Source organism: Amyelois transitella, chromosome 22, assembly GCF_032362555.1.
Source record: "Amyelois transitella isolate CPQ chromosome 22, ilAmyTran1.1, whole genome shotgun sequence".
NCBI classification, from domain to species: Eukaryota; Metazoa; Arthropoda; class Insecta; order Lepidoptera; family Pyralidae; genus Amyelois; species Amyelois transitella.
This window is the reverse complement of record NC_083525.1, coordinates 4,713,581-4,727,052: the sequence shown is the minus strand read 5'-3', so window position 1 is coordinate 4,727,052 and position 13,472 is coordinate 4,713,581. Positions and strand designations below refer to the sequence as shown.

At 33.1% G+C, this 13,472-nt stretch overlaps 1 protein-coding gene across 1 annotated transcript in view; it reads right to left on the bottom strand.

The window, feature by feature from the left end:
* Positions 1–13,220, bottom strand: part of LOC106129869 (uncoordinated protein 58-like) — a 42,663-nt gene extending 29,443 nt beyond the window's left edge. Inside the window, exons 1-2 of the mRNA XM_013328560.2 lie at positions 13,137–13,220; positions 2,526–2,556 (exon numbers count right to left, since the gene is read on the bottom strand). The gene's annotated coding sequence lies outside the window, so the exon portion shown is untranslated. The remainder of the gene's footprint in view (positions 1–2,525; positions 2,557–13,136) is intronic.
* Between the last annotated feature and the right edge of the window lie 252 nt (positions 13,221–13,472).

Sequence of the window (13,472 nt, the reverse complement as noted above, 5' to 3'; positions counted from 1 at the left end):
AACCACATCTGTTAGGAGTTTCATATGTTCACTGAACTTGTACTGTACAATTTTGACAATTGGGACAAACAACATGTGTAGTCTGTAGGGCTGTGATTGCTTTTGTTTGTGATACAATAGCTGCTCTCCAAAGAAAATTGTATGTTGAATGTCTTTTGATAGCTACAAAGTTTTTCTACCATTTTTACTTAATGTTTCTTTTTTTTTAATACATGTAGCATGCCACTATCCAGTCCAAAAGTTTTTTTAAATGTCATCGGAATTAACTTGGAAATAGTTATGTTTCTGTGTTTGGTCTTAAAGATAAATCGATTGTTTAAATACATACATACTTCCCCAAGACACGAAATAAGCCCTTAATCTTAGTTCTTTCTAGTTTCTTTTAAAACACTAATCAAAAGACTGTATTCTGATGCATCTAACATTTGAGTGTACTTATATTTATGTAAGTTTATATTTATTTTATTTATGAATGTTTATTACTACTTTGTAAATAAAAAAAAATAAAAATTAATAGTTTGTAATTAATTGATTGTTGTAACGCATTCTCAATGCTTTCAATGCTTTGATTATGAATTTTCCTTTTTATTTTTGTTGACTAGAAGAAATCCCGATTGGGATAAGTCCGCCATTGTACATATTCTTCTATATTCAATGAATGTTCTATTTTTGTTACATTTATTTTTATGTGCAATAAAGAGTTTACAAACAAACAAACATACCGGTTTTGCCAAATGTTGTTGATTTATAACTAGCTTTTTATAGCCAATTATTATGAAAGTGGAAAATCTGTTAGACGTATATAGTGATGATTATATAAGATGACGTGTCTGCCACCCAAAATAGCTTCCGGCCATTTTAGGCTATCGTAGTGCATAGATGCTATAAACTGATAGAACATCCTTGAAAATAAATTCATTTAAAAGTTTGCTGTATTACCTGTGGGTTTTAAACAAAAATATATGTTAAATTTATTTAAAAATTCGAGAATTATTTGAAGGATCAGTTTAACTTAAAAGGTATATTTACATCCATATACTTATATCAATCTATACAATTAACAAGCCATTTTCCAGTTGGTATGATCTTTACCAGCACTATGTCTAAATACTAATTTAATAAAATTAAAAAAATAAAAGGTTAAAATATAATTTAAATTCATAAAATCACGCCTCTTTCCCGGAAGAATAGGCAGAGACTACAACTTTCCATTTGCTAAATAAATAATTCCTTAAATAAAATATTAATAATATCAATTCTAAATATTTATAATTCTATGAGCTATCTGGCCAGCAATTTGCAAGAGGGTGCCCCGGACCTTTGACAAGTAAATTGCAACCTCGAAATAGATTAAGCGGAATAACATTCCTCCCCGCAATTTACCTAATGCTAGTTTCAAGACAAAAATGATACATTTTGACATTGTATGTACCACAAGTCTAACGTCTTGACTTTGGCTCTAAGTTTTTAATGGAAGTAGGTATATTATATTATTGCATGTCACTTAAACTTTTTTATATGGAACAACAAAAAAACCTTAAAGTGAGGGGAAACAAAAAAGGTTTCTCTTGTTATTCAAATGAGTGACAAACTTTCGGCACTCAGAAAGATCTTGGCTTTTGCACTGCCGGCAAGTTGGGAACTTTTTATTTTAGCATTTTCAATATTTGCTTCACATTTTTGGCTGACAAATAGGCGTGACAATGATAAATGTTTTATAGAAATAAAGATTTCCTTTTCCTTATCGGCTCGGGACAATAGTGATGTTCATGATGGAGTGGCTGCCTTCACACTTCTTATTTTAGTTTTATACTCGGCGGTGTCTTTCCCTTCCTTAGATAGGTTTATTAATGTATGCAACTCCATGTAATATCTGAGTTCACACATCATGCAATTAATATAATTTTTCTAATATTATTTTTCCTATAAGAATTAATGAAATTAATAATAAAACAGGCATATAAAATTGTCTATAAGCAACTGACATACCCTAAGAAATATCAAGATTATAACAAAACTCACTGCTATTGTTCTTTATACTACCCCAATACAATGTAGTTGTTTCATATAAAATTTTCATAATAAAAAAATTGCAGTTCACAACGAGCCTTTATGTGCGTTCTATAGACATTGCACACTCTAGGCAACTTTACCCGTCCTAATGTTATTTTCGCGGTGAGCTTACAAAGACTTAATTTTCACACGCTTTAGGTCATCATGTGCGCTTACACGAATTTCCTCTTATAAGTAAAATTTCCTACTTTTATATATTTTGACCGACTTCAAAAGAATAGAAGGTTCTCAATTTAATCTCGTATGTCTCTTTTAAGAAAAGGTATAACAAACATTAAACAAGTGTGTAAAACAAGACCTCAGTGGATGATGAATAGACATTGTATCGGAATGAGGAAAACAGCTAGCAAAATGTTAGCCATACTGTAGTTACGCCTCAAAGATTAAAACTAGACTTTGATACTGGAACTGACAGAGTCTTTTTATGAGCAGTTAACGCATTCAATACTTACCACTTTGATAAAAGTCCACGTGTTTTGAAATCTGAAACAAAGTGAAAAAACATTTACTTTAATAAAAAGGACAGTAACTTTTAATGCAGGAGGTATTTTTTTTTAACTACGCAACCGATTTTATAAATTCTTTTTTAATATATACTCGTACATAGAATCTTGAAATGTCTATGAGATACACTATGGTGGAGTGGTTTAATTGGGTTTAGCTGTCACTGGACTTTTTTAAATGCTTACATACTGTTAAAATGTATAGGTTAATAAGTAAATGATTTGATAGATTTATTGGAAACTGGTAAAATTCACCTTTGCATGCCTGAAAACCATGGAAGCTTGCCCTAGAAGAATTTGCTTGTTTCCTTAGTCGCTTTAACAACGTTCATGGGAAAGAGATATAGTGGAAAAAATAAGTAGAGAACATACAGTGCCAGTCTAATCACTTATGGCTTAATAATGAAATTACGGGTTGCTAGCCCATCACCTAAAAGAAGAATCCCAAGCAACAAATTTAAATATTTTAAGAAAAACTCTACGTTTATTCCAGAGTAATTTAAATAATGCACGTCGGGACTGACAGGCGTCCGCTTCTTCCCGGCGAAATCTTTAAAAGAGACCTTTTCAAGTGAAAAACAAAAGTTTGTTTTAGCCTTATCATGTAAAAACATTTCGCAGTGCAAATATTTTCTACGTGCCATAAAAAACTAAACTAGGTTAATTATTGAAGTATTATTACAATATTATCAGGCAGAGATTAATCATTCCACTTTTTTTCGATTTTTTGCATAGACCTATTATTACAAAAGTTTAAATGTTTCCCATCTTTACTTTGACGGGCTTAAGTATTGGGTGTTTCATTATAAATAATGATTTATAAAATATAAACCTGACCTTTTGCCAGAGCGTCCACGATTTGATCGAAGGTTTAAGCCATCTCCTTCTAACGTTCCTTTTCACACTTTCTGTCTCTTTTTAGTTAACCTGTTTTCATTTATGACATGACCTTTGTACTAGCTACTTGTTACAATTCATTCATACATACATAAAATCATTTTTCTTTCCCGGAGGGGTAGGCAAAAACTACATCTTTCATGCTTCATCATCTGCATACTTCCCTCGCCACATCTACATTCATAACCCTCTTCATGCAAGTTCGGCGGTTTCGGGTACTTTTAACCTGACCTTTCGTCCTTAATATGATCAACGTACGTTCGTGTAACCCTTTCCTCTCCTACCTATTCCATCCACACTCTTCTTGTTTATTTGTTTTATTAACCTGCTTTCAATTATCCTCTTCACATAATCAAACAATCTTAGCACCCTTCTCTATTCTTGTCTTGTCTTGACGGCCTCTGTGGCGCAGCGGTAGTACGCTTGTCTGTGACACCGGAGGTCCCGGGTTCGAATCCCGGCCAGGGCATGACGAGAAAAGAACTTTTTCTGATTGTCTTGGGTCTTGGGTGTTTATCTATATATGTATTTATTATAAAATATAGTATCGTTGAGTTAGTATCTCGTAACACAAGTCTCGAACTTACTTCGAGGCTAACTCAATCTGTGTAATTTGTCCCGTATATATTTATTTATATATTTATATTTGTTACTATATCTTCTTTCACATCATTCCTTTATCACACTGTTTCTTATCCTGTTACTCAATTTAACATCGATCATACATCTTAACTCTATTACAATAAGTTTATTTAAATTAATATCATTTCATATACCCATAGAAATATAAAATCTTCTAACAACATCTTCATCACATAATTACATTTCTTCTGGCACTATTGTGACGTTTAATTTCCTAGCATCTCCCAGAGGTACTTCAGCGACCTTCGTCTCCTTTTAAAGACAAAGTAATGTCGTCTTTGCTTTAGCTCCTATTAGTTATTTCTCTGAACTTAATAAGAAATAGGAATATAAAATAATAGTGAACCTGTGCAGTAAGAAGAACAGGTTTAATTAAAGAAAAGAAAATAGCTGTAGATGTTGTTCTCAGACAGCTTTTAGTCGTTAGTTTGAGGTATTGTTATAATGCTGTTGTTTTATTTTTATTTAATTATTTAATGCACAATGAAAAAGAAAATATATCCCATATAAGGTTAAGGATACATCGTTCTACAGTTTAAAAACCAGATATAAATAAGATTTTATGTAAAACCAATTTTTACAATTTGTAGATGTTAAAAAGGCTTAAGAAAAGGTCTGTGTTATTAATAAAATTTCTGAGAAATTCTCTCAAGGCAAGAAAATATTTGATTCCATCCAGCAACGTATCTTATTTATTTCAATAAGGAAAATAGGCTATGCATAATAATATATTTTCCTTGTGAGTAAAAGAAGATGTTGTGGTCAAATTATGATTGCTTTATGCTTATCTATCAGATACCAACCGATGTTATCTGACAACGATAGATATTATTTTAATCACGCCTCTTTTCCCACTAGGATAGGCAGACGCTAAATCTTTTCTTTAGTTACGACTTCTGCATACCTACTTCCTACTGTACTCTTAAACCTTTTACCGGAAACTTGATTTCCATGTACAGATTTAAACTTATCTGCAAAATTAATCGATTATCATATTGTGATACCGAAAATAAGAAATCAAATTCTTCATATTTGCTTTACATAACTCTTACTAATGTAAAGCTTTGCACATAACAAATGCCTACGATAATTATCTAATATATTTATTCATATTAAGAACCTTATTTTCAAAGTTGGTTAAAAATCACGTAAGATTTCTAAAATGAAACCGTTTGGGAGTTAGACGTACTCCAGTAATGTACAGATTGCCGCCACGTAAGCAGGCCGCCATTATGCGAAGCTGAATATTTTACGCGCCACTTTCCACCGAGATAAGTAGCTATGCTCACTCTAATGAACCTGTTGCTAAGGAACGCTACACTAGCGAAATAGCGAATTCGAAAAGTTAGTTCCGTGCTACGTCCTTTTCTATTTTAATGGTATTTTCATTGGTTAGCACATAACAAATCGATAGACAATTAAAATAGCGAAAGACTGTTTTAATATGTTCAGTGATTATAAATGGAGTCTTTCTTTCTTTTCTCAGAAATTGGTGTCAGGTTAAGAGACAATTCTGACAACGTCTTATGTAAGAGAAATGTCATTTCTCTGCCCTCGTTGAGCACGCGAAACGCCCCGCCTCGAAACATCGCTGTTACGCTTTTTATTATAACGTGAAATGGGACAGCAATAGTTTTTTGCGCGATAAAAACGGCTTTGCACGTGCCCGACACTTTTTTTTATTATTGGTTTAAAAAAATGCTTGGTAAAAAGTAAAACATATTGAAAATATTTATTCCTTACTGATCAGGCCAATATAATATATTATAGCCAATAGTTACAAAACTTAGGATAAATGATTCGAATATGATGCGAAAAAGAAAATATATTTTTGTTATATAATTTCGTGGCGATGTTCAGCTCATATGATAAAAAATTTATGGGTGCGTAATCCACAGCGAAGAACCACAAAGTTAATCCCGACGTAAATAAGTTATACGATATGAGTGGCCCTTCCGTACGCCTTCCTTCTTCTTCCTTAACGTAATTAAATACGAGAATTGTGTGCTTTTCTTTTACTTAGATACTCTTTTCAGAGTACCGTTTGGATTTTACATAGGATTCGAGTTTTACGAGGTCTTTCTGGATATCCTTGTAAGACGTTCGTCTTAAAAATAGAAAGGTAAAACCTACTCACCATGATGACCTGTAACCATCTCGGAGTGATTTTATAAGGTTTTTATTTGATGCGATTCACGTTTGACTCTCCATAATTTTGCAAAGGAACTTAATACAGAATATTACACATCTAGTTGACTGAAATTGTAGGTCTCACTGTGTTAGGAAAATATCAACTTTAGCATGGGTTATCAAACAAATTGATGTGCATACCTCATTTTAATTTTATTTAATTAGTAGGTACTTAGATTTAGTTAGAAACCTAGACTCACTCGACCCTATCCCTGAAAAACCTAGTTGATTAAAACAAATTTTAAGGATTATGTCTCGTCAAATTTTAAAAATTTGCAGTGACCTCAAATAAAATATAGTTTCTTATAATACTTGAGCAAACAATTTGTAACATATTATATAGCGATCAATATTTATAAATCACACTATAGTGCCGAATTTTGTAAACAAATAGGGCAGTTAATCTTTGGTTAAATGTATCGTTTCCAACGGAATAGGTTTCCCGACAAATGGTATGGAAAAGGGTTCGGTTACCTTTTGATAGTAACAAATAACAGCCGAAACGAGTCTAATCGATACTCTGAATCGAGTTTACGATATCGATGACTTGTTTAAGGGCGAACTGAACAGCCTTTGAAAGCTTTAATGGTTGTCTGGTATATCTGACTACTTTAAGAATGTGAGTAAAGTTAGAATTCTCTCTTATAAATTCACAATCCCATTCGTTTTTCAATCGTTTTTTGGAATAGACTTGACACAATCACTTGTGATTTGCATTTTTGAGTCTTGTTGAAACTCCAAAATACTACTTCAAACTTGTTAAGCCTATGCATTATAATCTCTCTCAAATTCTCAGGCATCTGATATGAATGATGACTTTAAATTTATTTCACGGCATGAAAATGAAATGATCACTATAAAATATAATAATTATAACCATAATTATAGTTTTTTGAGATACTCCCAAAAATTCCTAAAGTAGGAACTAGTGCTTTTGCTTTAGTCTTTTAAAACTTTTATAATTTAAATTTTTAATTTATGTTATGCGGTAGACAGAGTAGTCGCAAGACACAGACGCCACGTTTAGCTGAATGGAACTAAGGTTCAGAAGTTCAACAATTCGTACATTTCTCATAATAAAGCGAAACAAAGTAAAGTCTAACTTCACAGTCGCGCGGGCGATTTGGCCGATATCCAAAATACATTAGTGTCACAGTTATATTTCGTTATGTTTAAAATTTTTGGATACGGAACGTTATAAATATTATGTCGACTGAATATTAGTGCCAAAATTCCAACGAACAGTTTGTTTTACATTTTCAGAATACAAATATTTTGTTGTGATCAATAGATTATTCATGTATGCATTAAAATTCTAACAAAGACACTTATATCTCTTAAAATAATAAACTCAAAAAATCATTCCCCTTTCAGCGATTCCATTCACAATCTGCTTGTATCTTTGCTTAGTCTACCTGTTTTCGTTCATTCTCTTCACACGACTTCGTGGTGCCGTCTTCTTGCGAATGTTGGTGATCATCAAGATCACCTGCTCTCAAGATCGCTGCTCGGAACAAAAGGCGGAACTGATGTGGAACCAATAACGGAGATCAGCAGAGTGATATCTTTCTGCGGCTTGATTTATTCTTTCCTTTCACATGTCTTTTTCGTAACTGCAGCTTCTTTCGCATTTCTTTCTCTCTAATCTTTGCGAATATCTAGTTGTAAGCTCGACCATAGTGCTTTAGAGCCTGAGGTCCGCTTTCCTACATTTTTTTTCCACTTTCTATTATATGCAGCGTCTTCAGTTTTCAGAAGATTTGCACGCATATCATTATCAATCTTCGGCCTGCCCCTATTACCCGGACCCAGCGGACTTCTTTCCCATCACATTATCACTAAAGTAAACTATTCCTTGGATACTAAATAAACCTTATTCCGTCCATGTTCAAAGCCTATCCAATGGCAATACGTTATTTTTACCCTAGTAATCTGATACATCTCCATTTCATATCAAATCGAAGACAAACGCTGCCTTTAATCTGTCCACATCGTTCTCGGGCAATTAAATTTTGCCAAGACGAGGGTTCGCCTGTTACGATTCGATTCAACCCATGATTGGATTATGGAGGGTCCGAGGTGTCGTAATCTCCTTGTTGGTGACACGTGGTGCTTTCTGATTGTGGTTTTATGAATTCACAAGTTTTGCATTATTTTTAGGATTAATTTGGGTTTTGTAGTTTCGGTGGTCAAGTGGTTAGGTATCAGCTGAAAATATCAGGCTCATAAGCGTTTGAAAGTAGTAAGCGAAGAGATTTTATTTTTGTAAAAGTCAATCAATGTGTAATAACTTTGAACTTTGAGTTTCTGCTTTTGTTCTTTCTTTTAACTCATCTTCTATCTAGTATTGTAATGATTGGCTCTGTCCACCCTTTATTGGATCTCTGTCATTCTTTTCCAATCTAGCCTAGTTCGCAGGTTCATCCTGACGATTTTATAAAGGCATCCGACCACCTAGCTGCTTGGTTTGTTCACGCTTCTTCTTTTCATAATACGTGATATGTGTGGGTAAAAATGGTTAATGACAATCTGATTTCAGCATGAACGTCAAGTGGCAGGCCCCTTAATCAGCTATTATACCAAATGTTTATAATATCGATTATCAACATCACGCTGATGGTTAAAATAGTGGTGTTATCATGAGAAGTATACCCCTAAAGTAAAAGGGTAATCTTATTATAATATTTCGTAAAAAGAAATAAACAATTTGAAACCTATCAAGATCCCACCCATTATTTACAAATACCAAATCAAGAATAATAACTTCTAAGTTTTTCAATCACACAGATCTTCCAATACCCAAATGGTAAACAACAAATTTTCTTACTGAAGACAAGTTGAACATCGAAACTCTTCAAGTATCAAAGTCCAGAACCGATATACCGCAAGTATGTTGCAGTAACAACAAAACTTCGCGAAGAAATCACAACTTTCCGAAACTTTTCTATTGGATACTGACAACTCGATAAATCTTCGCAGAAAACCTAGATACTAATACGTCGGTGTATCCAAAACTATCTGTTAATAATGTATTTTTATGTTAAAAAGTTGATAAAAATAAAGGTTTATAAAATATAAAACACTTATAAAGAAAACTTGAAAAAGGGAGCAAAATAATACATAGATAAAAATAAAACATACATACAATTAATTCTCTATATATCTTCCCGGAAGAGTAGGAGGAGACTACATCAAATTGTCCCCGATTTGGTCAAATACGTTCGTCTAGGCCTTCCCACTCCAAAGTTTCCATTCACACGTCCCAGTAGTCAAACTGCTTTCAATCATCCTCTAGCCTATTCAATAGACACAATAAATAACACATTCTATTGAGTTCAACTATGTTATTAAAATGTAACACGTAAAACATAAACGAGAATGTATAGACATCAACTATGTTAACCCATTGTTCAGGATACGAGATTCCACCGGCTACCAACAAATAGTTATAAACAAATACTAAAACAATCCCTTTCAAAGTAAAACACGGCTCAAATGCCCAATCCGATGCTGCTACAATAGGCAGAACTATCCTAAATATCTTCCCGAAGTTTCTGCGACTGTATAAATCAATAGAGAGGGAACTTTGATAAACAGATGTTGCAAGCACCCCCTGGAGTGTTGTCTGGGCGTCAGTACGATTGGGACCAGGAATTTATAGGTTTTATAATAATCTATCATTGGATTTTTGGTCGGAAGTTACTGTATTAGTACAACTTATATGTACGAAGTTTAGCCACTTAAGAGTTCGACCTTGTAGTCCATTGAATCTAGAAAGACGACTTGTTTAAATCTCAGATGCTTAGCATCTTTCATTTAATGTATTGTGATGTATGTAATTCAAAACGCTAAAATAACATCTTCATTTGTATTTTTACGTTTGTCCCTGTTGCTATGAAGTTGTGTACCGCCTATGGCCATAAATTCAGGAGTAGAAGGAACAGATGTTTTATAGTTAGCAATGTTAATTAATAAGTAGCAATTCATTATGATTCTTATATATAAAATTTTGTAGCTTTAGATTCGTACATACTGAGTACGTATAATGAGAAGTACCGATGTTGCCAGGGGAAGGAAGCGATATCATCGATGAAGCACAACACGATGTAACCTAGTTCAGGTATCACAACAAAGTACGTGTATACGAGTATTACTACAATACATTTTATATGAAGAGTTCACACTTTAAATATTACTTTGTTAGTTTTAGATAAATATTATTATTTATCATATAAATCAATTGATTGCATAAAAAGGTGACTGACTAATTTTGAAACCATACTATATGGTTATAGAATAATAAAGTCTCATCTACCTATATCCGTTCAGTAGATTATCTATGGCACAGTTTCAAACATACTCGTAACTACATACTTATATCGAATTTAAAAAGGAGCCTCTGATTGATATCGTTTTAATTAAATTCATTAAAAATGTCATCGAAATCCGTCAAGAGATCAATAAGTATGATACTCGTATAATATGAATAGTATGGATGAATATTCATTAACGAGTACCAGTGCGATGTTAACAATATGTCCAGTAAACATCGCACTCTCTCGTACAAACCCGTAAATGCATATGTCTATCAATAAGCACAATTTTTTTATACAAAGTACATGCGCCTGTACATTGAGTAGGTACATTTCTAACCAATCTATAAAGTTAGATCCGCCTATACCTCTAAGGCTTTTGGCAGCAAGTACCTCTATATAGGTCAGCATTATTTGCGGTATCGACCGCGTATAACGACATACCGCTTTTTGCCATGTGACAAATAGGGCTTTTAGACCCCACACACGCCTACCAAGTTCCCCATACGTGACTTATGGATAAGGTGATAATTTATGTAAAACGATTACAAAAATGGATGAGTTGATTGTGTTGAAAAATGATAGAATATTTCTTATTTTGTTAATGATAAATACTTGGTTTGTTTTAAAAAAGTTCAAAGACGTTCGGGTCGAATAATGAATGAATTAATTAATAAATAAATGCAACCAAAAAAAGCAATGTTGTAAAAATAGCAAATATACCTAGATGTACTCGTAGTACTATGGGCGGTCAAATAGCGATTTAAATTCGGCCTGCCATGTGACACGCACATTAGAACAGGTCTATTCCATCTCTATGCCACATAGGTAACTAAAGGAATAAGTACATGCAAGCATCCATGCTATACTGGTATGAAAGAAAAATAAAAATTATATTGTGTGCCTGCTGCTTTTCTTCTCCAATAGAGGCCCAATTTGTTTGTTGTCTATTCAGACGTTATCTACTGAACCAATCTTTTTGAAATTGGGCATATGTAATTAAGAGTCTGGAGAAGGACATAGGGTCTTTTCACGCCAGTAAAAACTATAGTTCCCGTGGGATTTGCGAAAAACCTGTATTCTTTTATAAGTGGGGCTAAATTGGCGGGCAAAGCTATGCGTAAAATGTTGTTTATAAATTTGGAATTCTCTTTTAGACTATTGGATATATAAACAGTTTAATTTTAAGAATTGTCGAATATAAAAAAATGCAAGTTAAACAATGTTGTACTTTGCCCAAAAAATAGTATGGCGATTCGAAAGGGGAGTAGCGGCCAGTGTATCGGGTACATTATTAGATTTTACTATTTTGATTTATTTTGATCTGTAGACGTTTACGAATATGTCGAATGATCCATACTTTAGTTTTAATAAGTGAAAATATTTATTTTATTTTTAGTGTATTATTGTTCTTATACCTATAAGCAAAAGTTATTTGGTGTTTTATTTCAAGAATCGCATGAAAACACCAACATCCGAGCAACTTTATTTTTCAGAAGGTTTTCTTCGTAAAATTTTAGTGATATACTTTATCTCTGGTCCGCGTCTTTGTTGCATCTCAAAGATCCGGAGCCCGCCATATTGTCATAGCTAAAGTGCATATTTTCTAAGGGATTTCAGTCGACTTACCGTCAAAAGGCTATGGAGCCAGCAGAAATAATCCTTAGTTTCATATAGTATTCAATTTTTGAGTCCTGGTTAAATGACTTATAGCACCTACTGAAATGATATCTCAATTATTCTTTGAAAGATGACTTCCTTCTTATATATAAATACGATTTGTAAGGATATTGGTACGAGTATGTTCCTTTTTCACGCATAAACTACCTAACAGATTTTCATGAATGTTTGCGGTAATACAGCTTAGACATTGGAATGACATAATAAGTTAAAATTTATAGAGGACGAGGTCGCACGCAACGGTTAGTTATTATACATATATATCCAGTACTATAATTGAACGCTCTCACAGTCAAAGTTTGAGAACTTGTCTAAAAAATTATCTTTTTCATCTCCTTTTAAAAATGTTATTTATGATTTCTTTTTGAGAATAGGGGCTTAGTCTCCTACATAAGGTATAAGAATGTGATTATATATATGTACATATACTATATAACGGTAAATTTGTTTGTTTGTAAGCTATTTATTGCAAAAAATAAATAAATCATACAGTTCTAGTTCTATAGTAAGTGTTATTAATTGTAAAGGTAAATTGCAGAAAATCTCACGGGGGCGTATTCCTTGACAAAAGCTAGTCTGCAATAATCTGCATGAGCAATTTATAGTTAAAAGCGTTATTAAGGCGAGATTAAATCCCGAAGTGATGTGGCGGGCTTTTCCTTACTGTCTAAATTCACGGAACAACGACGACAGACTTGCGACTCTGCGACTAAAGATCAGATCAGACTTTTGTGGTACATTTGTGGTGCATACACATACATACATATAATCACGTCCTATAAATTAATAAATTGCATATTTCCAATTTTGAGAAAGAAACTTAAATGGAATAACTCACTGCTTTCTTCCTGTTTAAATCGTTTGTAAAAAGAGAACTGCCTCCAATCGATATCCTCCTTTTTTGAAGTCGATTAAATTTCTAAACACTTCTCCTTAAACTTACAAACAATTTCCTGACTACCGCACTAAAACCGGTTTAGCCAAACGTGTGATAATCGCGGACAATCATACACACACATACAAATATACATGCATATAAACAAACATACATACAGGTTAATCTGAAAACTATCTTTATTTTTGAAGGCAGTTAAAAGTGGCCAACTCGATGGGAACCTAATTGTAGATATTTCACAAGATAACATGCTTACAGTTACATTAAACACATCAAACA